Source organism: Heterodontus francisci, chromosome 13 (assembly GCF_036365525.1).
Source record: "Heterodontus francisci isolate sHetFra1 chromosome 13, sHetFra1.hap1, whole genome shotgun sequence".
In the NCBI taxonomy this organism is placed as follows: Eukaryota; Metazoa; Chordata; class Chondrichthyes; order Heterodontiformes; family Heterodontidae; genus Heterodontus; species Heterodontus francisci.
In genome coordinates, this window is record NC_090383.1 from 66,933,557 (window position 1) to 66,948,717 (window position 15,161).

At 42.4% G+C, this 15,161-nt stretch overlaps 1 protein-coding gene across 2 annotated transcripts in view; it reads right to left on the bottom strand.

The window, feature by feature from the left end:
- Positions 1–15,161, bottom strand: part of LOC137376416 (acylphosphatase-2-like) — a 160,277-nt gene that overhangs the window by 80,098 nt on the left and 65,018 nt on the right. The window lies entirely within an intron of this gene.

Here is a 15,161-nt window from a genome sequence, read left to right on the forward strand (position 1 = left end):
GGGGGATTTCAACTATCCCGATATTAATTGAACAGAAGAGGTAGAGAAAGGGATAAGGAAATGGAGTTCCTACAATGTGTAGGAGTCCTTTCTGACCCAATATGTAAAAAGTTCAACAAGGGAAGATTTGCTATTGGATCTAGTAACGGGGAATGAACCAGAGCAGGTGAGAGAAGTAAATGTAGGGGAAAATCTAGGCAATAGTGACCATAATACAATACATTTTAAGTTGATAATAGAGAAGGACATAAGTATGATGAAAACCAGGTTAATAGATTGGAGAAAAACTGATTTTGAAGGGCTGAGAATAGAACTTGGGAAATAAAATGGGCAACAATATTGGCCAACAACGATGTAGAATAACAATGGGAAACAATTAAAATGGTGTGCAACAGAGTGCAGGAAAATATATTCTGCGAAAAGGAAAAAATAAATTAAACACTAGTGAGACTTCATGAATGAATAAAGACATAAGGGGACAAATGAAGGTTAGGAAAGAGGCATACATCAAGTGCATAGACAGTACAGGAGTGCCTGATAAGACAGAATACAAAGAGATTAGGAGAGAAGTCAAAAAACAATTAGGAAGGTAAAAAGGAACTATGAAATTAAATTATCAAGAAACATAAAACAAACAGTAAAATATTTTACAGGCACATCAATAAAATAAGGAAGGCTGTGATAGGAATAGGACCATTATAGAATAGACAGGATAATACCACAGGTAATGACAGAGAGATCGCAGAAATATTACATAATTATTTTGCTTCAGTATTTACCAGGGAGATAGAACAGGTAGACATGACATTGAATGACGAGATGAATAATGAGATAAGTGTATTTAAAATAAAAAAGGGGATGTATTGATTAAGTGAATCAAAATCAAAGAGGATAAAGCCCCTGGTTTGGATAGATTGCATCCACGTATTTTAAGAGAATCTAGGGAAGAGATAGCAGAGGCATTACTACACATATTTAAAAACTTCATTAGAATAAGGTGCAGTGCAAGGGTGGATAGCTAATGTAATTCCTATATTTAAGAAGGGACAGAACATACCCACGGTAATATAGTCTAGTCAGCTTAACATCGGTGGTATGGAAAGTAGTGAGTAGAAGAATATCGAGAAAAGTATGATAATGAATAGTCAGTTGGATTTCAAAAGGGGAAATCTTGCTTCACCAAGCTTAATGAATTGCTGAGGAGCTAACAGAGAGAGTAGACAATGGTTAATGCAGTAGATGTAATTTATCTGGAGTTTCAAAAGGGCTTCGATGGGTTGCCCCATAATACACTGATGAATAAGGTCCGAGAATGTGAAGTCAGGGGACAAGTGGAAGAATGGATTGCTAACTGGCTTTAAGACAGAATCAAAAACACAAATTCTAAATTTGCAGATGACACCAAATTTGGGGTGGGGGGATAGTCAATACTGAGGAGGACTGCAACAAATTACAGGAGGACGTTAATAAATTTTGCAGAATGGGCAAATAATGTTCATCACAGATCAATGTGAGGTAGTACATTTTGGTAGGAAGAATAAGGAGTTCACTTATTATTTGGAAAGTGCAGGCGTTGATAGGTTAGAGGAAGAAAGGGATCTTTAAGTACAAATACACCAAACACTAAAAGTTGTGACGAAAGGTCACAGACCTGAAACGTTAACTCTATTTCTCTCTCCACAGATGCTGCCGGACCAGCTGAGTATTTCCGGGACTTTCTGTTTTAATTTCAGATTTCCAGCATCTACAGTATTTTGCTTTAATATACTAAAAGTTGTGCCACAGGTTAGCAAGGCCATACAAAAGCAAACTAAGCTAGTGAGATAGAATTGAAAAGTAGGGAAGTTATGCTAAACCTGTATTGAAACTTGGTTAGACCACACATAGAGTACTGTGTGCAGTTCTGGTCGCCATATTATGAAAAGGATTTAGAGGCACTGGAGAGGATGCATCGTAAAAAGATTTACGATGATGATATCAGAATTGTGTGGGTATACATATCAGGAAAGGATGAACAGGCTGAAACTCTTTTCTCTTGAAAAAAGGCTGAGGGGTGTCCTAATAGAGGTCTTTAAAATTCTGAAAGGTTTTGATAGAGTGGATACAGAGAGAATGTGGGGAAGAGGATAACTAGAGGCCATCAATATAAGATAGTCACCAAGAAATCCAAGAGGGAATTTAGAAGAAACCCAAAGAGTGGAAAATGTGGAACTCAATACCACAGGGAGTGGTTGAAATAAATAGTATAGATGCATTTAAGGGGAAGCTAGACAAGCATATGAGGGAGAAGGGAATAGAGGGTTACAATGATAGATTTAGATGAGCAAAGATGGGAGGAGGCTCGAGTGCAGCAAAAGTGCCGATATGGACTGGTTGGGCCAAATGACCTTTACTGTGCCATATCCAATGTAATTCTATGTAAGATAGTGGGTCTCGGGGATAGACGTTGCCAGCCAGGGTAGACATCACAGGTCTGAGGGGGAGTGGGGGGTGGTGGTTAGGCATTGTAGGTCTTGAATTGTAGACACTGGAGGCTGTCCTTCCTTCTAATCCTTCTTTGAATCTGTGTTAATCTTTGCCTGATTACACTTCTGTGAAGTGCCTTGGGATGTCTTCCTACATTAAAAGTGCTATATAAATGCAAGTTGTTCTTTGTTTTCTACTATTTATTTAAAAACTAGATGGTACTCTCACAATCCCCCTCCTCCCAGTCTCAGCCCATTCCTCCACGTACATCGTTTCTCATTTTTTGTCCCACTAAGTCCCTGTTGTCAATTTCTTTCCCAAAATTTCCTCTCTCCATCGCTCTCCCATATTTCCTCTCTCTCTTTCCCTTTCATACCCTTTTCTCACATTCTCCTATCTCACTCCATCTCCCTCTGCTCATTTCATTTTTTATTTTCATTACTTTCCTCCTTCTGGGGTTGGTGGGGCGGGGTTGTTCATATTCATCTAAATTCAGACCCACCAATCTATATCATTATTAAGCCATGTCTTAAGGTACTTATAACATTGTTGTCGATAGATCCCAGATTTTAATCCTGAGACACATTTGTGTACAGAATTTTAAGATTTTTTAGCCCCCAACTCTCCATTCTCAGATTAACCTTTATTTTAAAATTGTCATTACTTCTTTGTATGGTTATAACCTTTCACTCCACCCACTTTATTTCATTTCCTGCAATTAAACTGCGGTCTTTCATGCGCCCTTCTGTTTAATATCTCACCTCTATCTCTTTCAGTTCTCAGATTCATCTCCCCTATTGTTCAGTGTGGTCTGTTTATCTCTTGCCCTCACTAGTTTAAATTATCCCCAGCTGTCCTAAATACCAGAGCAAAGTATCGTGGATGCTGGAAATCTAAAATAAAAACAGAAAATGCCAGAACTGCTGAGTATTTCCACCGTTTTCTGTGGAAATAGCCTCTGTCCAAGGGCATTGCTAGTTGTCTGACTCGGGTGGATCTTCTACAAATGAATAGCTCCCACTGCTTCAGAATTCATCCCAATATCCTGGGAATTTGAAATCCTCCTTTCTGTACCATCTCTTAAGCCTTGGTTTTTGAGACATACACGCAAACACTCTTTGGAATTGGGAACTAGACATTTGCAGGTGTCAAACAAAATCAGAAACAGTGTTACAGTGTTATACGTGAACAGCAGATTGCCAAAAGATTCACATGGCTTAGCTTCCTGTAATTTTCACCTGCAACCATCGAGCCAATACTGTGCTAGCTACTGCTGAAATCCTCATTCATGCCTTTGTTACCTCCAGACTGGATTATTCCAACGCACTTCTGACTGGCCTCCCACAATCTATTTTCTGTAAACCTGAGGTCATCCAAAACCGTGCTGTCCATGTCCTTACACACACAAAGTCCCGTTCACTCATCACCCTTGTGCTCACTGACCTACATTGGCTCCCTATCAAGCAATGCCTTTATTTTAAAATTCTCGTCCTTGTTTGCAAATCCCTCTCAGCCCTCTCTATTTCTGTAATTTCCTCCAGCCTCACAACCCTCCAAGATATTTGCACTCATCTAATTCTGGCCTCTTGAAAATCCCTGATTTTAATTCCTCTGCCATTGGTGACTGTGCCTTCAGCTGCCTAGGCCCTAAGTTCTGGAATTCCCTCCCTAAACCCCTCTGACTCTCTACCTCTCTTTCTTCCTTTAAGACCCTCCTTAAAAACCTACCTCTTTGACCAAGCTTTTGGCCACCTGCTCTAGTATCACCTTATGTGGTTTGGTGTCTGATTTCGCTTTCTAACACTGCTGTGAAATGCTTTGAGCCATTTTATAATCGAAGTTTTAATTTCAATGGGCACATCTTATCAAACCCCATTGATCTTCGGTGCAATTCTAGCACTACCATTTGTAAAATGATGAGCTTTCTCATGTTCTGTAGCATGTAGCAAATTATTTAGTTTTATTTAAAGTATATCACATTATTTTCTCCCCCCTGCCATGCATCTTTCCCAGGTCTCTTCCACACAAAGATAAAGCTGATCATTAGAAAGTGCACTCATGCAGTCTGGGTGACTCACCAGCTGATTACTTTTTCTTGTTTGAATAATAAATGATATAACAGAGTCCAGCTGGGTGCATCTGTGATGAAGACACATGTTTTCCGAGTGTGATCCTTGTAATTGCTGGAAGGCAGTAAGACCTTGGGAAAAATTATACTAGGCTGCCAATGGACAAGTTACAGATTTTCCAGAGATTTTTGCAAGGTCTGACAACCCCTGTTCAGAAAAAGCTGAGACTTGCCAGCAGATATTGCCACCCATGTCTGAATCCAGATCCCAAATCAAATAGCACAGAGAGTTTGGGATCTTTCCCTTCAGTATAATATAATTTGCATGGTTGCAATCTGAAACAAAAGCTGATCTAAACTGGCTCTGACAGACGCATGAGCAGTATGCTGCTGACTCTCACTTTTTCCTTCCTTTTTCCCTGAAAGAGCAGCCTGGTCTGGAAAGTCAACAGAGTGGTGGATCTAACGTATATCCCAATATCTTTTGCCTCGAGTATTTGTGTTTCATTATATTGCACTAGAACACCACTCCTTTTTTCACACAAATATTAGCAAGGGTTCTCTGGTTATCTCTTCTTGTGTAATGTTGTCCAACATTGACACACTCAAAAAGTAGACCTGCTATACAGTTAGCCAACCAATTTTCTTAGCTGACCAGGTCAGTGAGACTAGGATAGTCTTTTACTGTAGTGCACGATGGACAGATATCATTGGTAAAGTTCATAGTCGTGTTCACGTAGGCTCCACATCCCAGGCTGGATTTTGTTGACCCGCTGATGCAGAAAATGGCGGCTACCCCTTGCGGGACCCGCGCCACTACAATTCTGCAGTGGGCGACCACTTAGCACATTCACAGCGGTTGCGCCCCCCCTCCCCCCCCCCCCAAATCGCTGGCACGGGTGGCATTGGCAACATCGTTCACAGTGTCACCTTATGCACAAGCAGGGGCTGGCTCCATTTCTAAAAAGATGCCAGCCCTGCAGACAGTTCAACAAAATGCAGAGTTGACCCCTTCCCCCCCCCCTTCCCTATACAAATACTGCAGAGTTGACCCCTTCCCCACCTCAGTGGTGCCAGCTTTCCCTGGATGGGAAAGTGAAGGCGCGTGAGTGCTGAAAGTCACGCTGAAGAAGGTAAGATTGCTGTGGGTTACATTTAAATTAATGCAAACATCTAATTAGCATATGGAAAGCAGGGACCCGTCACGGAGCAGTGGAGAGGCCGCCACGGAGCCTCCCCGCCGCCAGGAAGATCAGGCCCGGCAATCCTGGTGACGGGTTCCGTGGCAGGCCGCTGCTGCTCCGATTTTCCGGCCCCACCCCCTCCCCCACCACGGAAGCCATCCGCAGGCTGGGAACAAAGTCCAGCCCCCATCTATTGTTAGATCACAAAATTAACAATAATTGTATCTTCCTGCTATACCCACCACCCAAACTACTACCAATTGAATATACTTCCAAGATTACCCAGTTCAAATACTTGTGCTTAGAATACATAATATACATAATACGTAATGTTTGTCAAATTACTCAGTTTTGTATTATTCCACTATATTTTGAGCTTGTAGAATGCTTCAGTGAAGAAAAGGTTATAAAAAGACCGGTGCCACATGCAACACATTTGAGGACAAATCTTTGATGTTAGGATACAGATTCAATCCACCTCTTTGATAAATTCCCAATCCTTGCTGTGCCACTTTAGAAAGGCACCTAGTGGAGAACAGGAGTCCTCCAGGGAAAGAAGGATGGGGAAATTCTGAGGGAGTCACCTCCATACTGCTGTTGTTTTAAATCTCTTGGTGACCTTTTCAGAGAACACTGATAGAGATCTGGAAACAGATTGTCCATCTGCACTTTTGGATACCAGTTACAGGTAGTGCATGACAGAGACAGAGTTGAGGGGAAAAATAAGAAAAAAATATTGGGTAAGTCACTCCAGAGGGGGAGATAAAAGGAAAAATAATTTGTTTCACAGAACTTACAGTCCTTTTTAATTTAAATGAAAATGTAGTTTGAGCAGTTATAAAATAATCAAATAGTTAAATCCCAAAAGTTATCCATAAATTGTATTAAGAATTCAATGGCTGAAGTAATTACTTTTGTGCTTATTCAATACTTTTCACTTATTCCCCTTACAGTTTTCATGCCACACACCATCCCTGTTCAATAGGTCTGGCAGATCATATAGACCTCTCAAGTTGCATCTGTTTGAAACTCCTCAATACAGCAGTGCCAAGGACAGGCCAGACATTTCCTTACAAGAAGGCTGGTTCATCTGTGGGTCACTGTTTGCTGGGGAAACATTTATTGGGAAATGAAAAAAAACTTTTTACAAAGGTCCTAAAATCAGTCTGTTAAGGATTAGAGAGGCCTCATAGTTTATTATTCATGATTTTTTACAGAATGTTCTAGTCACATTCCCATAACAGCAGACACGAGGTAGAATTTATGAACACCCACATGACAGATGTGGATAAATAATTGCCAAATGTACAGACTTGAACAATGAGTATTGAAAGTTCAGCGTGGAGTTAGAAAAACTGCTGCACAGTCAGCCCCACCAACTTTATCTTTTGGTCCTTAATATAATTTCAGACACAAAAAGAATCAGCTCCCTTCACTTTTAAAGGCCAATTCTATTTCATTTATTACAGTGTATAAGCTTTGTAGTTTGCTCTTTTATTTGTATTTCAACTGAACAAAGCTGTTGGTTTCGACATTTACATATTTCGGTTAGTGTGCAATAATGTCCAACACAGTTCCATGCACGTCACTGTTAATATTTCTTGATCAAGTTTCTGAATATGCAGAAAGGGACCATAATCAGCTATACCCTCTCTCCCTTATCTGAGGTGGAGAAACATGAACTTTTTCCTGAAGAATTATCAATGTATGAGTGTTCGTTAAGAATGCAATTTAAACATACATCTCCCCATTTGTGTCTGTTTTACAACTGCAAGGTAACATCCCTAATTTATAGGTATCACTGTATTTAAAATTTGACTCTATTTTTTCTCCTTGTTACTCAAGAACCCCTCTCCCAGACTGCATGGATTCTGGCCACCTCTTCCTGTATTTTTGCATCTCGGACTTTATCTCCAATTCAGATTGCACGACTCATTTCCTCTGTTCACAGCCCAAAAGATACCACTTCCCAATGCTCTAACACCAAAGCGTCCACCCCTCCAAAGTAACTAGGTCTTTCCAGCCACAGAATTTGGTTGCGTACTGCTTGTATTTTTAGTTCTATGGAAGCCAGGTCCAAAATGGCATCCGTAACCATGCACACACATTTCTGCTGTGGGCAACGCTGGACGCCATTTTGGTGAGGTCGTTAGCGCATGCACCAAAATGATGCAGAGTAGGCAGATTGTGACATCAGTCAGTGTATAACACCAACTTGACTCTCATGGTGCCATTTTCGACCTCAACTCTCCAACTAATACCCTCTCTTAATCTCGCACACATGTTCAGCATCAGGAAGTAGCCCTCCTCTCCCCCAACAATGCTTTTTGGGGGGAATCATCCATCACTTTCAGCTTAGTTGCTGATTAATTTCTACTGGCTGTTGCTGAGTAAGAAGTGCTTAGAGTTTCATATTGCAATTAAAGTTGATGAAACCTGCAGGGAGTGGTGCTGCAAGTGGTGAAGGTCTTCGTTCTCACTTCAAGGGTTCCGCTCAAACCACTTGCTCCGAGTCATGGATGTTGGAGGTTCCATCTCTCTTGGCCTGCAGCTTGATAGGGGCATTGAGCATAAGCAAAGAGCAGGAGACGGAGAGGGGGGGGTGGGGTGGGGAGAAGGGCTCAGCAGGAGGCCATATCCACCCAAAGTTTTCAGGGAGCAATTCTCCAACCTCAACTCAGCAGAAACAGTGGCTTGAATTTTATGACCCCGCAGGAGCGGGCTCGAGGCAGGGTGGAGGGTAAAATTGAGTGGGAGGCAGGGGGTGCCGTTCCCATCGCCTTCTCTCCCCCGCTGCAATTTTACAAGCGGTAACAGCAGTGACAGAAGGTCCACCTGCCCCAGGCCAATTAAGGCACTTAAGTGGCCAATTAATTGCTACTTAAGGGTCTCCTCCTGCCACTGCTGGTATGTTGTAACCATGAGGACACAGCCCTTGCCACCAGGTATACGGCAAACAGCTGAGGAAACAGCAGTGGAGGAGCAAGAGGAGTAGGCAGACAACACATCCCCTTTCTGGTCAAGTTGTCTCCGTGATTGGCTCATTCGACTATGATACCAGTAAACCCAATCCCAATTCCCCATTCAACAACAGTCAACCTTAACGTCCCTCCGTCACAGCATCCTCTTAACCACAATGTTGAAGTAAAATCCATCACAAAACAGATGTTCCAAACCAACATTATCAATCAGCCCATCCAATATTCCATCCAAAATCAACTAATCAACCTTGTGTCTTCCCTTGGTGTCTGTCTTCCATATGCATTTGCCAGTCCTAGTATTCCTACGCAGTGCTAACCCAGTGATGGCAGCAAGGCTTGTGGAAGGCTGCTTGGGAGACTGCAGATGGCTTTGCAGGATGACCTCGAGCAGCCCTGGTCCTAGAAGGTCTGGCTTCGGACTGCACCATCTCGGCCAGGGCTGCAGCAGTCTGGGCCAGCTAGCTGACAGACAACAGCAAGAGCACTGCCAGCATAGTAGGGGATGTGAAAATGAATGCTGTCATCCTGAGAGAGGACAGTTGTGTTCTATTCCAGAAAGTCAGGCAGTGAAGGATAGAACTGGAGCCACTCTTTACACACACTTATAAGCTTTTAATTACAAAGATAGACATCACAAACATGCACCTCATAAACCCCCACAACCCCAGTTTCAGTCTGTTCTTAATTATAGGAGCACTAGTGAATCTCTAGTTAATACCCACCACATGCATACAATTAAACAACAAATAATATATAATTAACAATCAGTTTCGTGCTCCCTGGTACAACTGTCACTCCCCTGAGCAGTGCCTCAGCAATCCTAGTAATCTGCTGGGCCACAACTGGACTGCTGAGAGCCCCTGGAAGGCCTTTTGAGCGTTGATATTTGCAGCCATGATGGTGGCCATCTGAGCCTGCTTGGCGACATGTAGAATTTTCATGACTTCAGTCTTAGCTCCCCCTGCAGCACTCAGACACACTTTATGCCTTCTGCTTGTTCTGCAGTGGAAGCTCAGGCATTGACCATCAGATGCTGCATCATGTTTGGGTCCATAAGTGTTCTTACAGAGTTGGCCACCCGTTCCTTGCTGGACAGAATAGGCTCCAAGCTCTGGGCAACCTGTACAAGGTTGGTGCTGGACTCCTCCATACTCCTTGACTGTGACCACAGGTTTTCTGGCACTAATGCACCAAGCATTTCGGTGTGCATATCGATCAGCCTTTTTCCTGTAAGCTGCCCCATCAAAGTCCTCATCTGAGTCCTCTGGAGTAGAACTCGTGTGCGACCTCCCCCTCTGGCGAGCTGGCACCTGTGCTACCTTTCTCCCCCCTCTGGCTGCAGCTACTAGTGTCTCACCACATGTAGATCCCACCTCTACGCTACTCTCTAAAGAACGCAAAATGTCAGTATCTGAATTGGTGGTTACGAGTGTGAGAGCGAAATAGAGTATTTCTTCATTATCAGTCACTTCTTCCTCTTCCACTTCTTGCTCTTGCACTAGTGCCTGGCCAGGTTGCAGTTCTTGGGTATCTGAAAAGAGAAAGGTACAAAGGTAGCGTTGCAGTGAAAGGAATAGGGAAAGCAGGAGGTGCGTGCTTAAATCATCTGCAGCTTGTAAATCATAAAAGAATGTGGAATGAGAGGGATGTGGGATGGCAGAAGGAGAATTAGGTATGAGGATAGCATCATCTTCAATGGTTTTACTTCAGCCACTGGCCACAGCCTCACTCATGGCTGCTCCAATGACAGTAAGCATGGGTCAAAATCCTGGAACTCCCTTCCTAACAGCATTGTGGGTATATCTCCCCCAAATGGACTGCAGTGGTTCAAGAAGGCAGCTCACCACCACCTTCTCAAGGGCAATTAGGGATGGGCAATAAATGCTGGCCTGGCCAGCGTCGCCCACATCCCATGAATGAATTTTTTTTAAAAGCATTGTCTGCTCCACTGGGGTGACAACATGCAGCCTGTTGGTTTTCCGCTGGTTAGGTGCTGGTGCCTGGGATTGTACGCCACCTTGCCCTGCAAGAGAGAGGGAAGTGTGTCTGTGAGTCTGGTGCAATGTGTTTGAGTGATGTTGCACGTTATGGTTGAATAGCTGGCAGTGTGTGCAAGCTGCGAGATGTGGTATGAGGCTTGCAGCAGCGCAAGAAATAAGAGGGTGAGGTAAAACTATGTGAAGCATGAGTCATGGTTGATAGATATTGCTGGAAAGTGTAGGATAGGTGGAGAACTGAGCAGTGTGTACGGTTAATGGGTCAGTTTTAAGGATATGGCATTTGAAGATGCATTTACTGACCTCAACCACTTGCGTGAGGTCATGAAACTTTTTGTGACACTGCATCCAGGTCCTCGGGGCATTGACTGTAACGGCCCCATTACCTTCGCAGTGTCTGTCTGGAGGGCCTCCTGGTCCCTAATGGGTACAGGAGCTCTCTCCTGTTCACCCTCTGCACCAAGACCTCTCGTGGTGCATCAGAGAACCTTGGAGCTTGTTCCCTGCCATGTTCTATCATTCTTCTCCTAGGTCAAACTCAATTTCAGAATGACTTCCAGCATCTGCTCCAACCAAAATGCGCCTCCCCTTTAAGAGGTACCTGCCGTCTTTTAAGTAGTGCAGGCTTGCTTGAACTCATGTTAGCCTCTCACAATTTTGCACCCCCTGCTCAGGAGTACAACCAGTTGCGTGCTTACTGCTGGCTGCACATAGTAATTCTTGAAATGAGCAGGTAGCACAAAGTTTGTGTGCCGCCTACATCTGAAGCCACAGAGGCTGGTTAATTGCGCATCATGATCCCTGTGCCTACTTTTGGACCTTATCCAATTTTGCGGCCCATTTCTTTGCTCTCGGATCCCTGGACCTTCTTCACATTACTTACAGCCCTGGGTCCCTCCCTTGCAAGACCTTGGGACACCCCTCCTACCCTCACCAGATTTCAGGATCCCACTCACTGTTGTCACACCCTTAGGTCTTCTGTCTAGAACCACACTTGAAGAATGTATTTTCCTTGAGCCATTCTGCTGCTTCTGTTGCATGGCTTACAGTTCAGAATATCACATGGGCCCCTGTCCAAGACCAATTTCCAAAAACTAGATCAGACCACCATCCTCTTTCTAGCTGGATTCTATCTGTTTTAGCAGCTATTTATGATGTCCTGTCAGCATCATGTGGCATTCCAAACCTGCCTAACATTCTTAACATATAGATGGTTTGAAGGTGCAGAGTTTAATCAGTTTCTGATGCAGTGCTTGGCCGGGGTGCCCTGGGTTAACTGGCTATATCACAGGGTACTGTGTAGCTAGCTAGATGCTGTATTTTGCTTTGCTCCATTGCCTTGTAGTTTAACAGGTCCACTGCTTCTTTCCTTAATAAGTCTGCCAGCATTCAGCTCCAGTTCTGCTGTGCATCGCCTTTGACACCACATGCCACCTAGATTCTTTCCTTGTGGTGTTGCAACTTGCACTTAACACTGAAATAACCCAAAAGTACAATGCAAAATACATTTTGATCAGATTCACTCTTTCAAATATGTAGCTCTCTTGTTTATTAGTAATCAAAATATTCAAGATAAATTTTCTAATAAAATTGAAACAAAGTATAGCTCTTGAATCTTTCAATCAGTTAAGGTTAGAATACTGGATTTTAGCGTATTACAAAGAGTGAGTTTTCTGTTATTAAATCAGTTACCCTAAAATTAAATTTTGATTCCAAAATTCTTTCTCCCATGAATTTTTCAGCTTGTAAGTTCAGCTGAATTAATTTCAATTAAAGTTAGTGGAAACATGTCTGATGGGAAAGAAATGACAACAATTTCCAGCATGTGTTACTATTTTTAGACTCAATTTTATACTGGTACCGAATTTTTAAGAACAATAAATATTCTAGTATTTCTTGTGGCATACCTTATTTTCTACAACAACCACCTAAATTTATATAGTGCCTTTAATATAATAAAAATGTCTCAAGGCACTTCACAGGACCATAATCAGACAGTATTTGATACCACATAAGGAGATAGTAGGACAAGTGACCAAAGGCTTGGTCAAACATGTAGGTTTTAAAGAGAGACTTAAAAGAGCAAAGAGAGGCAGAGAGGTTTAGGGTAAGAATTCCAGAGTTAGGGCCTAGATAGTTGAAAGTACGGCTGCCAATTATGGGCAATAAAAATCAGGAAAGTACAAAAGGCCACAATTGGAGGACTGCAGAGATCTCAGAGGGCTGTAGGGCTGCAGGAGTTTCAGAGGGGCAAATCCACTGAGGGGGTTGAACCAAAGATGAAATTTTTAGACCAAGGGGTTGCTGGACTGGGTGCCAATGTAGGTCAGTGAGCACTGGTCGCTGGCAGTCCAACTCAGCCGTAAAATTTGAAGTTCATGATGGTGCATGTTCTGGATGATATTTGTAGATTATTTCATATTTGCTCCCATGCCAATGCCATGGTTGAAGGGTCAGGTAGGTGACCTACTTGCAGACCTAGCTCACTGCCATTCTTTAACTAGCTGTTAGGAGATGTCCAAGAGCAGTAAAAATGACTTGCCTCCAGTTTTAATTGAATCACTGTGGAAAAGGCACCTTCCCTGCAGTTAACGCACATTTCAATTGCATTAGAGAAGTAGATTCTGGTATTGCCCTTTTGACTGCCTTCCTGCATCTGGCAGGCATCTGGACTTTTCATATTATATTTCAGATACGTAAATATTATTTGTTCAACTTCCACAACCTCAGATACTCCTCTCAAGTTTGCATTCAAGGGAGTAGTACCGGTTTTTAATGATTAAGTCCACATAACGTTACAGTAAAGACTAAGCCATTTGCTATAAGCAGAAATAGAAAATTCACAACAGAATATTTGGTTTACTGTAACTTCGGTGCGTTTCTGTTTTTGGACAGCTGGAAGTCTCTGCCTGACCTAATCTGTAAATGTACTTCAGTTGGCGCTTAGAATTTCTATCAGTGCTAAATTAGGACTTATGTCTGTTCTTTGCCCAGGGATATCTAAAAGTATTTGCAGAAAGTGTCAAAAGCTATGTGACCGTTGAAGACAACTGAGACTTTTAAAGTCAAGGCAGTAGGTAGGGAAGTGATAATGATGACTGGAAAATAGGCTGAGATCAATCATCTTGAACACTAATAGCAGCTGCTTGTGTCTTATTTATATGACAGTTGGTTCTATAAGTTCCTGGTCACACCCAGGAACAAGCAGCTGATAGATAGCATTGTGATTATTCTGGGGACTTTTGGAATGCATGTTGCTACAGCTGGTAATGTTCACAAGACTTCAGAGTTTAATAACACTCTCTCATATTGTGCTGTAGATCAATAACTAAGATCAAAGCCTGGAATATTTGTGACTCAGAAGGTTTAGTATTCCAAACGGATATCAGACTCAGCAGGCATGCTGTCTATTCCCCACTCCCACATTTGCCATTGCTCATATAGATCAAAAATTCCCATTGGATGATTACAATCTACCGCATATAGACTTTTTCAGTAATTCTTGCCATTTCTCTTGCTTTCTCTCTTACTCCATCGAAAGAAAACAAAATATTGTTGTGAAAGCAAGACTGGCTCAGTATTCAAAGCAATAGTCAATAGTCTTGATTAAAATCCAGGTCACCTAACAATTGCCAGAGGCAGTTTAATGATGAGAAGCACAGGATATGAAATTAGAAGGATTTTAAGATTACTGGAAAAATACTGACAAAAATGGATCAGAAAAGGGGCTTAGGAGTCATTGTGGATAAATCCCTCTCGGGATTAAGCCAGTAGCTGCTATCAAGAAAGAAAATAGTAGATTGAAGGATTGGTCAGACTGCACCTGCGGTATTGCTTGTATTTACTGAAGCCTCACTAAAGGAATGATGTGTATCAGAGCTGGAGAAATTGTTGATAACAGCTATTAGAATGATAATGGGACTAGACAGTAAAGCGAGAGAGAATAAGATGGAGTGAGGGGGAAATTGGAGATGTATCAGAATTAATATGATTCTGAAATATATAGGATCAGTTAGGGATACTTTGATTCACCATTGACCAGAAATTTAATTAGATCAACCTTATCAACACTGGTTACAAGAGACTGGGTAGTCTAAAATGAGTGGCCCCTCAAAGCCTCTTCAGTACCTCCAAGCTTCAGGTCAGAAGAGTGTTAGAATATTCACCATTCACATGAATGGACGCAACCACAAAAACACTCAAGAAACCTGACACCATCCAGGATAGAGCAGTTCACTGGATTGGTGCTCCCGCCGTTAGACCCATCACCCATCTCTCCCTTCAATGATGTACTGCGGCTGCAATATGTACAATGTACAGGATATACTGCAACAAATCACCAAAGTTACTTTGATACCACTTAATTTCCACCTCTCCCACAACTTCTACCACAGAGGACAAGAGTAGCAGTGTCATAGAAACACCTTTACCTCCAAGTTACACACCATTCAGACTTGGACAAATA